At 35.5% G+C, this 13,356-nt stretch overlaps 1 protein-coding gene across 3 annotated transcripts in view; it reads left to right on the top strand.

The window, feature by feature from the left end:
* The window catches only part of LOC311420608 (uncharacterized protein), a 363,195-nt gene that overhangs the window by 137,295 nt on the left and 212,544 nt on the right, over positions 1 to 13,356 (top strand). The window contains exon 1 of one of the 3 annotated variants that reach the window (XR_014684417.1): positions 9,193 to 9,369. The exons of the other annotated variants lie outside the window; for them this stretch is intronic. The gene's annotated coding sequence lies outside the window, so the exon portion shown is untranslated. Of the gene's footprint in view, positions 1 to 9,192; positions 9,370 to 13,356 lie in introns of those variants that run through there. 3 annotated transcript variants of the gene reach the window in all.

Below are 13,356 nucleotides of genomic sequence, written 5' to 3'. Positions count from 1 at the left end.
ACGTGGTGGTTCTCAATGCCTTCCAGCCCTGGTCTACTTGGAATGCATAGCATAAGTTCCAAAAAGCTGAAGTTTATTAAAGGGATGAGCACAAGCAACCTTTAACCCCAGCAGAGTAACTTCAAACCTTTAATGCTCAAATCTGCATTTAGTTTTAGCAGTCAAGGCTCATCTGTATTTTGCAATTTAAATTCTGACATTTGCTTTTGTTATTGCTTTTTGTTGCTGTTGCTGTGGAGTTTGACTTTCTCTTCCATGCTATGGGAAATAGGTAGAAGTTTTCAAGTGGCATCACAGAAGCATAGGTGGATAGTGCTCTCTGCACAGCATCTTGTATGGTAATTATACAAATGATGCATGATTTTTGGTTTTGAGTGTTAGCCTGGTGAATTCTGGAAAAAGTAGCAGTTTACAATATTTTGTGTTTATGGCAGCTTGTGGGCCCCTTCTCTTTTAACCACAAGATTCTCTCCAAATTAATTTTGTTTGTTTGTTTGTTTGTTTTGCTGATCCCACTGATTGTCACCATGCATATTGGTCTCTTAGAAGAGCTCTTAAAATCACCTTGATGTACTTGGAAGTCATTGTTTATATTGTCGTTAGCCTCACATCTTATTTAAACTTTCTTGATCTATCAGATCTTAGCTATTCCTTTGTCCTTGGAATCTGTTGGTAAGTAGTAGTTTCACAAAACAGCCCAAGATAGCCTGCAGCCAAAAGCTGATGTTCCCAGGCAGCCTACGCCTGCTGTCAAGAGCTGTTCTTCACCGCAAACAACTAGTCAGAAAAATAAATGCACATAACTGCCTGCTTATTGTACGCCAGTCCCTAAATTATAGTTGTTATAGTGCTCACATAGTCACTACAGCAGTTAGAGCTAAGCCTAGGATGAGCAACAGAGTAACTGAAGTTGTCTGGTGGTGCTAGACACTTCCTCATTTATTACGTTTTTGGCTGCTGTTTTTTTGTTTCATTGAATGGTATTATTTTCAAAACACTAGTGCCACATGCAACATTTTTTGGTGATTCATAATTTTTATCATAGTTCACTAACATTTAATGTCTTTCAGGCTCTTAGATGAAAAACAATAGGTGTCAATATTGGCCAGTATTTCATATAGTGTGCAATATTCTGGGCTAAACCGAGGAGTGAGCAATTACTGGTGATTCCTGCCAATGGTTTGGGCAATATTGCAGGCAACTGAATTTGAAAATTATCACTCATGTAAAACTATTTAAAGTTAGAAAGAAACTGAAAAATATAATTTGCATCTGACTAAGTTCTAGCTGAATCTATCTTATGAAAAACCTGCCAGAACCAATATTAAAATATTGTTTGACAATATATGTAAACTCTAGGATACACAACAGAATGAAAGATAAAAATCAGAACTGAAAGTATCCTACAACAATCGTGGTCTGTAAGATATTTTTCTTATCAGATGTTATACATGTGCAGTTAATAGTCTGAGACTTCATGAATACTAATCTTGAGACATCAAAGACTACTGTGTAGAACAGCAAGCTAATCTCTGAATTCAATATACAGGGTAGTTTTAATTTAGATAATGAAAGGCGTAGGGTTTTAACCAATATAAATTTTGCATAGAGATAAAAGAATTGATAGTTTTACTATCCTGATTTACTCTGATGGAAATGCTGCAGCACCACGTTCTTTCTCTTTAACCCTAAAGCTTTTAATCTTTTTATAATGTCTATTTTATAAATGGATCTCTGATGCTTTTAAGATGATGTCTTAGGGTACCACTGCCAGACACATCACACCTGGAAATGTTACTTATTTCAGAGTATATTTTACTTAAGAAGGACAAATAGAAACTGTTGTGTTCTAAAGCATCCAAGTCTTGTTTTCTAACGTGATTCAAAGCTTTTTGTTAGGAATGGAGTCTCCAGTCTAAGACCTTTATTTTTTTTTTTTCAAGAAATAAGTTGTTTACTCATTTCAAGTTGAAGCTTGTTTACTTTGGCACCTTTATTTTAACCTGTACTGCTCTTGATACTACTGTTGCTCCAGTGTTGGCATGCTCCCGGTTATCCTTGTCTCTTACAGTAGATGAAAAACAGATCTATATTCTTGCTAGTGGTATAGGAACCCTGGGTTTCATTGCTGCAGCTCACTTATGTAATTGAGAAGACAAGATGTACACAAAGGAAAATGAATATTTCAGCAAAACATTACAGGGATTGAGTTTATATTTGATAGCCAAAAGCTTCTTTTCTGTCCATAGGTAGCTGGTAATTAAACAGGAAGACAGTAAATAACCAATAAGACAACTATATGATGTTTTGTAATGATTAAATTGTATTTTAAAACATAATTTCTATGTTACTCATGGCAGATTAGTTGTTAATAGAAATGTGTTTTCAAAGCTGGGCATGTTTTCATATAAAAATTTACAAAATATGGAAAATGCTCCAATTAGGCATTTTCTTTCTCAAAAATAACATATGGTACGTACATGATTTTGTTGGTTTAAATGTTCAATTACAGTGCACCATGTAGTGCGAAGTCTATGTACTGAGAGTTGAGAGTGGAAACTATAAGTAAATAAGAAAAAACTGTTAAGAAAAAGAGGAAGAGCAACCCCCTGGAAACATAAACACATCTGCTTTTTTTTTTTTTTTTTTTTTTTTTTCCCCTTTTAAAGAGTTTATCTTTTTAAATATATATATATAAACGATGGATAAAAATTGGACTAAAATAGCTTGAAGACATTGCACACATGACTGTAACTAGAGATTTGGTTAATGAACAATGAACTCCTGGGGGGAAGTGGGGGGGTGGGGAAGACATACCTCACAGCCATTGAACAGCTCAGTCTTAGAGAATGGAAAATAAAAGTGAGTTCCACCTGGCAGTGCTCTCATGCACAATGTAATGGACCACTGAGTAATTAAACGGAAGAAGAATGGATGCAGGACATTTTGGGGAAATAGCTGAAAAATCAGCAATTCTTTTCAAGCAACTTGGACAAAAAAAAGTTGAGCTGATTGCCTGTTGGAATAAGCTGGCATAATTTCAATAGTTTCTGAATGGCAATAATGGAATTATTATTAGTTAACCATAAGGAAGAATCTGGCCTTTGGTATCTGTTGATAAAGATATAATTGAATCATTACGAGTTTTAATTCTAAAGTGCATAATGCCATGTACAACCCCAAACAAACAAACAAAAAACAAACAAACAAACAAACAAAAAACAACCAACCAAACAAAAAACTTAAAATTAAGAGTAATAGAGACATTTCATACCAAATTAAATAGTTGACAATACTGCAGATATACGTGCAAAGGTACCACGAGCATGGCAAGAAAGCTTTGCTTGCATTATTGGCTGAGTTACACATTTCTACTGTAATGGCATCATGTAAAGTAAATGTCTCTAGCAAACAACAGTCAGACTGGATGAGAGACTTACAGCTATTTTTATGATCAAAATAACATCTGAAGGCAAGAAGTTATATTCTTTTGTCAGTGTAGATACTCTAGTGTTTCCCAGAGCTTGAAAGCAAATGTGCATTTCCTGGTCCAGAGTTACAATACACCACTTGAATCTTGTCATCTGTCACTTATAAAACTCACTCTCAAATCTGAAAGCATGTAAAGGACCAACTTGTAAAGCATTATGTGATACATCATTAAAGTACGTGAAAACTGCCAGGTATTGCTGAACACCCTCTGCTCATGCTGTCCTTAGTGGGATGCAAACCTGTACTACCTCTCAAGAATATTATCTCTTCTTTTCCATCTTACACCGATGGGATTATAAAATACCAGGGCAGAATTTATTACCAAGTTGGCTGTTAACTAGCAGATGTTCCATAATGATAACAAAGACTGCAGATTATGAATTGTCTATTAACATATATCTCATCATTTACAATAATGCATTGTAGCTAGCTTCTGTCTCTCTGCAACATCTTTAGCCTAAATGCTCTATATGTAAGAAAGAGGAATCCAGGGCAGTGTTTGGTAAATTGTAGTCGTGTAGGTATTCAGCTTTACTAGAGAACATGACAGTAGTTGTTCCACAATGTCGACCAACTGAAATAATTGTATGTCTTCTTATACAACAAAACAGCAAATTTCTAAAGCCAGCATTATCTCTTTTCATTTCTGCAGTACTTTTTTCCATTGTGAAATCTGCCTCAGTTACTAGGAAATGTGCTTTTCTCTGAGCCTAAAACAAATTGAAGAGAGAGCCCACAGAAGACAATTTTGGAGTTCATAACCCAAGCTGTAGCATGAAAAGTAATTTATAGATAACAAACCATTAACCTTGAAGAGGGGAAGGTCAGCAAACTGGCAGCACTTTTATTAAAAAGCTGTGTGGGAAGTGAAGAGCAATATCTCAAACCCATCACAAACACATGAAATGCTATGATCATTTTACATCTCAGTAAGCAGTGCTCCTTAAAGAATTCACCTTATGAAATAAATTAGCTTGAATTGTATAGGAACATACCGAAGTCTTGTGACTGTAAACTTCTGCTAACAGTATCCTGAAAGTTGTGATGAATGCAAGTGTGTGTGTAAGCTTTTTAAACCAATTAAAAATAGAGTACATGGGTACTGCTAGTTGACTGCTAATAGAAATACTCTTGTCGATTTTCTTGCATGTACTTCCATCTAAGCACTGCCTGCTTCAAGAATTTAACTATTTATAATGATCTGCTTACGATCAATTAATGTAAAACTCTTCTGAGTCCACTTAAATTGCATGCGTTCCACCAAGTGATACCATTGGCTTCTCAGCATTTTGGCAGCATCTGCCAGGAAATTGGCACAGCAATTGGGTGACTACTGTTCAAGTAAGACTATGTTTCAGATAAAATTCAAGTATTGATATTCTGAATAACTCAAAATTCCAGTAAATTTGGTAAGAGTCAAAGTTACATGAAACTTACAGGCAAACGTTTAGAAATGAACGCCCCCTCTAATATATTGTTCTTTGGACACTCTGTATGTTCTGTTCATTTAGATTACAAACTAGGATGACAGTCCTATTCTTTCTACATGTCAGCTCAATCTCAGTTAACAAACAAATTTATAGAATCCAGAAACAAACTACTCTGTCTTAGTTAGCAAGCTGGTGAATTGTCTTTCCTACTTTTCTAGTATGTCTTTTTCTGCTGTCTGAATGCTTGAAAACACATAAAAAGGTGAAGTTCCTCAAAGATAGCCCTGCTTGGAAAAAAAAAAAAGTTTTAAATGGAAATGTCAGTAATACTGCTTCCACCTTCATTCTCTTCAGGTAGCTGCTACCATCTGGGCAACTATAAATTTTTCTTAGCCATATAGTTGCTGTGATTTTGCAAGAGGGAAAGAGGGAGAAAAAATAAAGAAAAAGGCCAAAAATCTCAGCACAACTGCCACAGACAGATTAACCTTCTAGATGAAGATTATGTAGTGTTCTCCTAATGATAAAATACTACAAAGTGTTTATATTAATTCCTTGTAATTGTGATTTATAGTATAACTGCAATCCAAAAAAAATATTTATTATTTAATATTATTTAAATAAGTAGTTTTACAACAAATGTAAAGGTAGATAAATAATGACAGTAATTCAGAGAAAGTTGAGTAGAGGAACTACACCACAGCTTAACCACTTGTGTACAATCCAAGAGATTCCTACAGTCTTCAGTGAAGGCTTTACCCCAGCAGTACCTGAGTTTTAACCAGGAACACAGGACTGCCCTGGATGGTGACATAGGAGTTAACTGGTCAGGATGCCCATAGCACTGGCCCCAGAGCAAGTCATCTCTGCCCCAGTCAGCAGGTGTAATGCAGGAAGATGTAGAGCATGGAGGCAAGGAAGGCATTGCTGCTTGGGCTGGACTGAATGCAGAATCTGGAAGCAGGAAAGTAGCCGCCTTAGTGCCATTCAGAGAATTCCCTCATCCATTAGGTTACTGCCAGGGGATAGGAACTCAACAGAGTTTATAATCCTCTGTTGGAGAAGTGAAATGTTTCAGTTAATTGTTGTCTTTTCTATTTAGGTAGATCATAATTAGTAACTGATTTTACATCCTGGTTAGAGGTGATGAATAGAGGATTACAACATGGAAGTACAAATGCCTTATCAGATATTCAGCAATAAGAACTACAAGCCTCTTAGTTTGATCTTGATTCTGTGCAGAGCCTCAGAACAGATTTTAAAGAAAAGAGAAAAATCAAGAGATAAATGCAATTTGTGACTGACAGAAAGTTAAGGAAGTTTGCCAGTCATGCAAACAGCTATATTACCCAATAGTAAGGATAAAATTCCTTGTTGACTGTAGTAATAGAACAGGGTTTCAGTTTAATAATATAAACTGCAAAGTCACAACTTAGGGCCTAAAAATGAGGATGTCTATCTACAAGAGAAAATGAATAGGTCCTGAATTGCATTGATGGGTGATAAAATAACTGTCAGTGAGAGCTGAGCAAGAGAAAGGACCTTTGTATGCATTAAGTGAATTAGTATCCCCAGGGACACGAATCCTTGCTTTAAACCACAGAATACAGTTAAAATCCTGGAAAAGTCCAGAACTAATGTTTAAAAATAAATAAATAAAAATGGCACCTAACATTTTCTGATACTGAAAGATTTAAGAACGGTGGTAATAACTCTAGTTTTCTCTTTTTCTAAGTGTATTACATATTTTAAACCTTTGCTACTTTGTATATAACTATTTTAAGATGATGACTTTTTCTGTGGCTGGTGATGTACATGTATGTATCTAATGCCATTCATGCTAATGGCTGATTTTGCAGGGGTTTGGCATGGTGGCCTGTCAGAGTCCTTTGCTATTCTTGTGTTTTAAGTTAGTAGCACTACACTGATATTCATCAACATAGGATTTGGACCAATGAACAATACAGCTGATGCATAAGTCATGTTTTTACAGAACAACATTTTTAAGCAGAATGGTACTGAATACACAGAAAGTGTGAAAAACAAAACAAAACAAAACAAAACAAAACAAAAAAACAACAGACTAATAGTTGTCATCAATCTCCATTTATCCTGGATGACAAGTGCATTATAAAACATAGGCAGTGACAGTAATCTAGTGGGGATGATAGACATAACTACTGTTTAGAAAGTCATCTTTTTGTTCTTAAATACCTCAACTGATAGCCCACTACATAAGTATATTGAATGCTTTCCCCCCATCCTTTTAAATAGGTGGAAGTCTAGATATTCTATAGTGCATACTCAAGAGGTAGTAGTGATCATAGGTACTCTTATGCTGTTGCTACTAAATATATAGCCCATGGGACAGCAGATAACACTTTTATTTTCATCTTCCCCAAACAGTTATATACACAAAATACCATAATCAAACCTGTGTTACTCTATGCTTGTGTATTGCATAGGAGTTAGCAGTAATAAGAACTTTGTCAAATACCACAAGAACTGTCGGTCTTTAAGGGCGAACATCAGCATTATATACTCCTCATTTATGGTCTGTTTTGAAATACATTATTCCATTATGATATAATAATTAATAAGCATGCAAAAGTAATTACACTAGTTGGGTTTATAGTTGGTTTAATAATGGAGAGATGTTCATCCTACATGTATATTATCAGCAGAAGATGGACATGGGAATTTAATTAAGCAGATCTGACTTAAAACAAACGACCAAGATGGCTGTCTGCCATCTGAGCCAATGTACCTAAGTGTGTGCATGTTTACAGGCTACTTTGATTGTGAGTATCTTAATATACAGTGCAGTTTCAATAATACTAGATATGGTAATTTATTAATCACATGGATATACCTAGCAGGAATCTTATCGCACTGATTTAAACATAAAATCATTCTCATTCTTAAAGAGAAAAGAAGCCTCAACAACCAAATGATTATTGCAAATTATCTTCTACAGCATTTAATTACTTGTTGCAAAAGGAAGAAAAGGAGAAAATGATCTACTGGAAGCTTTTCAAAGCCTTAAATATCTGGAAACTATACTCTTCCATGGGCGGGAAGCTTATTTCCAGCTGATGTGACAGAGCTGCTGCTTATATTCAGCTCAGATGACATCCTGATGAAGTTATAGACAGTGTGAAAGCTTTGTGATACATGGAAAAAGTAGTAGTCTAGCTCAGTAGCCTGTACAACATCGGTAATAAGCAGGTAATTATGGAAGAAGAAAAAACACGGGCAATATCCTTCTGATACTCCTCTAGCCTTCTATTATCTTCTATTATTTTGTCCCAGGAAATAGAATAAATAGAATATCATTTTTATGGAATTTATCTGGTTATCAGGAATTTATCTGGTTATCAGACTTAAATTATCTTTTTTTTTTTTTTTTTTTTTTTTTTTTTTTTTTCTGTTGTCTGTTGACAGGGCTCTTGCCTTTAGCTATATAGAAATTTAAAAGACTGGCAACTTTCCAGGTTCAATCTTTCAATCTGCTTCTCTCTCTCTCTCTCTTTCTTTTTTTGTTTTGTTTTGTTTTGTTTTGTTATGCTGCCATTGGCTATCTCATTGGTGTTTGTAATTTCACAGATGCTCTGAATTGTCTTCTATCTTGTCTGGTCTAGAGATTTTGGCTTGTGAAAGTGCTGTAGTCTTTCAAAAAACCTACCATCTTTAGAATAACATTATTTTATTTCATGTTGTTGTCACTTGTTGTTTTCCATGCTTTAGGAACAGCTATTGGTTCAGAAAAAGGGTTGGAAATAATTATACTACTTGCATAATTTAGTTGAAATTAGTGTTGGTAAATAAAATAAACATATGCCTGCATTAAGAAGGAAATTAAGGAAATAGATATCATGTTAAATTAAAAAGAGAAATATACAATACACCATTACAGTATTGCATATTTGCAATACTGTAATGTGTTGTAATGTAATGTAATGTATGTATGTCAAAAACAAAAATATTGTTTTTGACATAAAGTATTTTAGACTATCTACATGCTACAACAATAATTTATTAAAAAAGAAAAAAAGAGCAGAGAGAAGAGCAGAGAGGAGAGGAGAGGAGAGGAGGGGAGGGGAGGGGAGGGGAGGGGAGGGGAGGGGAGGGGAGGGGAGGGGAGGGGAGGGGAGGGGAGGGGAGGGGAGGGGAGGGGAGGGGAGGGGAGGGGAGGGGAGGGGAGGGGAGGAGAGGAGAGGAGAGGAGAGGAGAGGAGAGGAGAGGAGAGGAGAGGAGAGGAGAGGAGAGGAGAGAGATCCTGACATGGGCTGAAACTACACATTTCCTTTTGACTGACTTGGATGTTCCTTGAGAAAGTGTCTTATTTTCTGGGCTTTCCTCTTCTGGAAAATGTGGTAAAAGTTGCCTATCTTTTAAAAACTTTGGAGGATATCTAAGTGGAAAATGTTCTATAATTGTCACAAAGGTAATTTGTTGTTACTTCTTATATTTCATTTGATCTTCAGCCTCAGCCGGCTACTTTCTGGACATGTATTAAGATGGTGAAAATTAGGCAGACAACACAGTGAATAGTTTTGTGGTTGTCTTTAAGTCATTTATTCAGGAATAGGAAAGAATTCTTTCTGGGAGTGGTGATTAAAGGTAAATGTAACTTATGGCCTAATGACAGAAAATTCAGATATTTGAAATAATGTTTTGGACATTACATTTAAATTCTAATTAGATTTGTAGGTGTTTCATGTGAAAGCTAACATATTTGTTTTTTGCAATCCCAGTAACAAAAGGTAGAAATAGTATTACACAAACAGCAATAGCACTGTAAAAAAAAATAAAAATTTCTCATGTCCATGGGAATACTTCATTTGCAAACTCTGTACTGTAAGGTTTCAGATGAGAGTTGATGAAATGCTCCTGTTTCACGGGCAAGGTCATTCTAAAATCTGAAATAAATATATCTTCGAACTAGATCTATAGTTAGAGAATATAGCCAAGCTATTTGATTTGCACCTTGTCACTATTTGTTTGTTAAAATGGTAAAAACAGAAGTAAACAAACAGGCACATCTGACTGAGGAGACTGAACATGTTATTGCAGTCAGCTATCCTGTCAGTCAGGAAAGAACCATAGGCACAGATAAAAAAATAAATAAAGCCACTGTAATTGCTTCTGTCCAGCCTTTCTGACTGTGTACTCAGAATGAATCTAGGCATTTAAAAGACAACCTGCTGCTTTATTTATTTTATTTTATTTTATTTTATTTTATTTTATTTTATTTTATTTTATTTTATTTTATTTTATTTTATTTTATTTTAATATTTTATTTTATTTTTATTTTTATTTTTTTCCCCAAGCATGTAACACATTAGCTTTCTAAGGGAAGGTTGAACACATTGTCTGCATCCTAAGTTTTCCTAGGGCCAGAACCACTCTTTTCCTTCACTGTTTCTTACCCCTCACATGGCATCTGGGCTTAATGCTCTTTGCCGGTGTTAGGGAAGGATCTAGTGACTTTAATCAAAGACAATGGGGACTGTAAATGGACATATATTTAAAAAAATAAAACAAATTATGAATTGAAAAAGAGAAAAGAAAGTACATATTATGAAGCATTGCATGTTTTCTTTCATATAGCTCTTTCTGTTTCTATAGAAGAGCATTCCATGGGTTGCTCACAGATTCAGAGAGCGAGGTTTGGTATTTTACTTAAATATTCAGCCCCTGACAAGGCTGAGGGTGACTTGTTATTCTAAGTGAAACAGGAGGAAAACAAAATACCATGTGAAGCCTGACTTGGTCATGACTGCTTTCAGTGAATACATTTATGCACTTATTCTTGCCAGAGCAGAGCTACATGAAGGCTGCTCTCCCCTGGACTTGCTTTTCTGCAGCTCTCTCTAATCCTTCACCTTCATGAGCACAGGACAAAGTTGATTAATAAATAGAAAATAAAGTAAAAAAGGAATACAGAGAAGAAAACACTTGAATTAATGCATTGCAGTGCTGTCTAAATGCACATAAATAAAGCAATAGAATGTTTTCTGATCTTTTCTAGTTTAAATAGCATTCTACTTACCAATATGTTTTTTCTTAATTGCTTCAAATGAAAAATTCGTATAGGGAATTCACGGGAGAGAAGTGAACTGAAAGTAAATCCTAGGTTTTTGTTTCCAACTGTGAACAGTGCTACTTTCATAAAAATGAGATATCCGCCTCTGGAGACTATCCCAGTGAACAAAAAAGTAAACAAATATTAAGGCATAAAGAAGGATTGGTGACATGAATGCTGTTGTCAAAACTTTCTGATTTATTCCCAAAGAGAATAATGATAGTTCCATCTCTCAGTACATTAGAGCTTGTCAAAGCTACTTATTGATTTTTTAGAGTTAAACTCCCCAAGCCTAGAAGTAGGACATGCATTTGTTTTCTTTTTTTGCTTACTTTCCGAGTCCTGATTTACCCCAACCTTCAGGAAAGAGTGTAATAGAGTGATAGTCTTTTAACAAAATTTCAAAGATTATAATTATAATAAAGGCAATGTGGCCAGCACTATGCCTCATTAAACACTACCTTGAGCATTTTAATTTAGTCAGTTTAAAATTCTATTAAAATGTCATTTATCTCTTACTGTGAAGTTGGTGAAAAATGCAGCAAGAAGAAACAGTCAGGATGAAAATGATTTTTTTATTACAAATTTGATAGGTCAAATATTGCCCAGTGTAGTGTGTGTGATAGAGTTCTCCTGGTACTGCCTTTGTCTAGAGAATAAAATAAGAAGGCAGCTTTCAGAGTAATGAGCTTTTTATGGTTCAGACAAGTGAAACTAACAATAAAAAAGTCTGCCACTCCCATATAACTGTAACTAATAGGGACTGTCATTTCTGTAGCTGATGGGCTCTGAATTATCACAGAAATCTCCCAGTTCATATCACTGCTGGCATTATCCCACAAATGGGAGCAAAGATGGGTTCACAGCCTAAATTCAGGTGAAATATTTCTTAGCGTTATACTTTTCAGTATCACTTAGGTATTTTTGTCAAACTCACCAAGCCTTCTGATTCTTTACCAAATTGGTATCAAATATGATATTTACCCGAGATGTTATGAGATAGCACAGTATCTTTTCCTTTATAGATGTGTTTTGAAATATTTATAATGTGGATGTCCTGCTCCTTGTTTCTTCCTCCTGTTTAAGGGACATGAATTTTTCATGCTAAAATTTCCTGGTTCATTTTCCATTTTAATAAAAGCTGGTTAAATATTTAAAAATTGAAAGGAGGACTTCCTTGTGTAACGTTTAAAGTAAATGCTTGTTATTTAACATTCTAGTTGTTCCTGATTGTTATACTTCAGTAAATGACATCAGCAACTGTTTGCTGCAGGTGGCCATAGTAAAACCACTTTCAGCTAGATCTCTTGAAATATAAATAATTGTGGTAGTTGTGTGTACAAGGACCAGTTCCTGCTCGGCAGTAGCAGGAAAAGTTAAGCACTCTTTGAAGGGCTTAGTGTTGCCCAGCAGGGCTTTCACTGACTTGTCAGCTGGAGAGAACAGAAAGATGAAAGGAGAAGATGATGAAGTGTTGAAGTGTTCCCTTTCTGGGGGAATGTGGTAAGTACCCTGGCCCAAACATGGGATGGAGGCAAAGCAGTGAAGGAATAGAGATGTTACCAGGCACAGGGCCTTGAAGGGCCCAGAGAACTCCATGGGGTTTACATGGTATAAACTATTTTATAATCAGTCTGTGTTGGTGTAAATACTTAGCAAAAGTTTAGCCTGCAAAAATAGAGGAGAAGAGCAGAGAAGTATAATAGCTTCAAAACAAGCGGTAGGAAAACAATTGCAGTTCTTTTCCACATACATTTTCTTCTTAAACCAGATTGATTTGCACTCAGTATCTTAAAATCTAAAATGATAACTTTGTGAAAAGAGCACCTGCCTTCATGTGACAATGACGGGTTTTTCTCTTTTAAGGATAGTTTTTGTATCTGATGTTGTATTTTCAATCTGATCCTATTTTCATGTCAAATGCAAAGCAATCAGTGAACTTGCTGAATGGCTTTAACCTCTAAAAATATTCAGTACCTTGCTTCATTGCTCTAGTTCTTACCAACACTTGGTGTGTCCAGATCAACAACTGCAGTTGCCACCCAAAGATCAGGACAACTGTGTCAGAGAATGTAATCTTTCCACTTCTGCATTTGTTTCTTGTTATAATGCAGCTTTTCTGGCCACACTAACATTTCAGAGGGGGCTCCAGTTATGTCACAGGGTTGGGATAAATGTGTTTGACACTTGTTCAGTTATTGTTTGAAATTTGGGGCTACCTGAAGTACTGCTTGTCAGTGTTTGCTAACTGTAGGGCATTTTGGAAACCGTGTAGTGAACCACAGTTCTAAATACTTCCTACTCTTGGAATTGCCTTCAAGGCTACACAAAAAAAAAAAAAAAAAT

The sequence above is a fragment of the Aythya ferina genome, assembly GCF_964211825.1.
Source record: "Aythya ferina genome assembly, chromosome: 17".
NCBI lineage: Eukaryota > Metazoa > Chordata > Aves > Anseriformes > Anatidae > Aythya > Aythya ferina.
The sequence above is the reverse complement of the archived record's forward strand: the minus strand, read 5'-3'. Positions and strand labels throughout refer to the sequence as shown.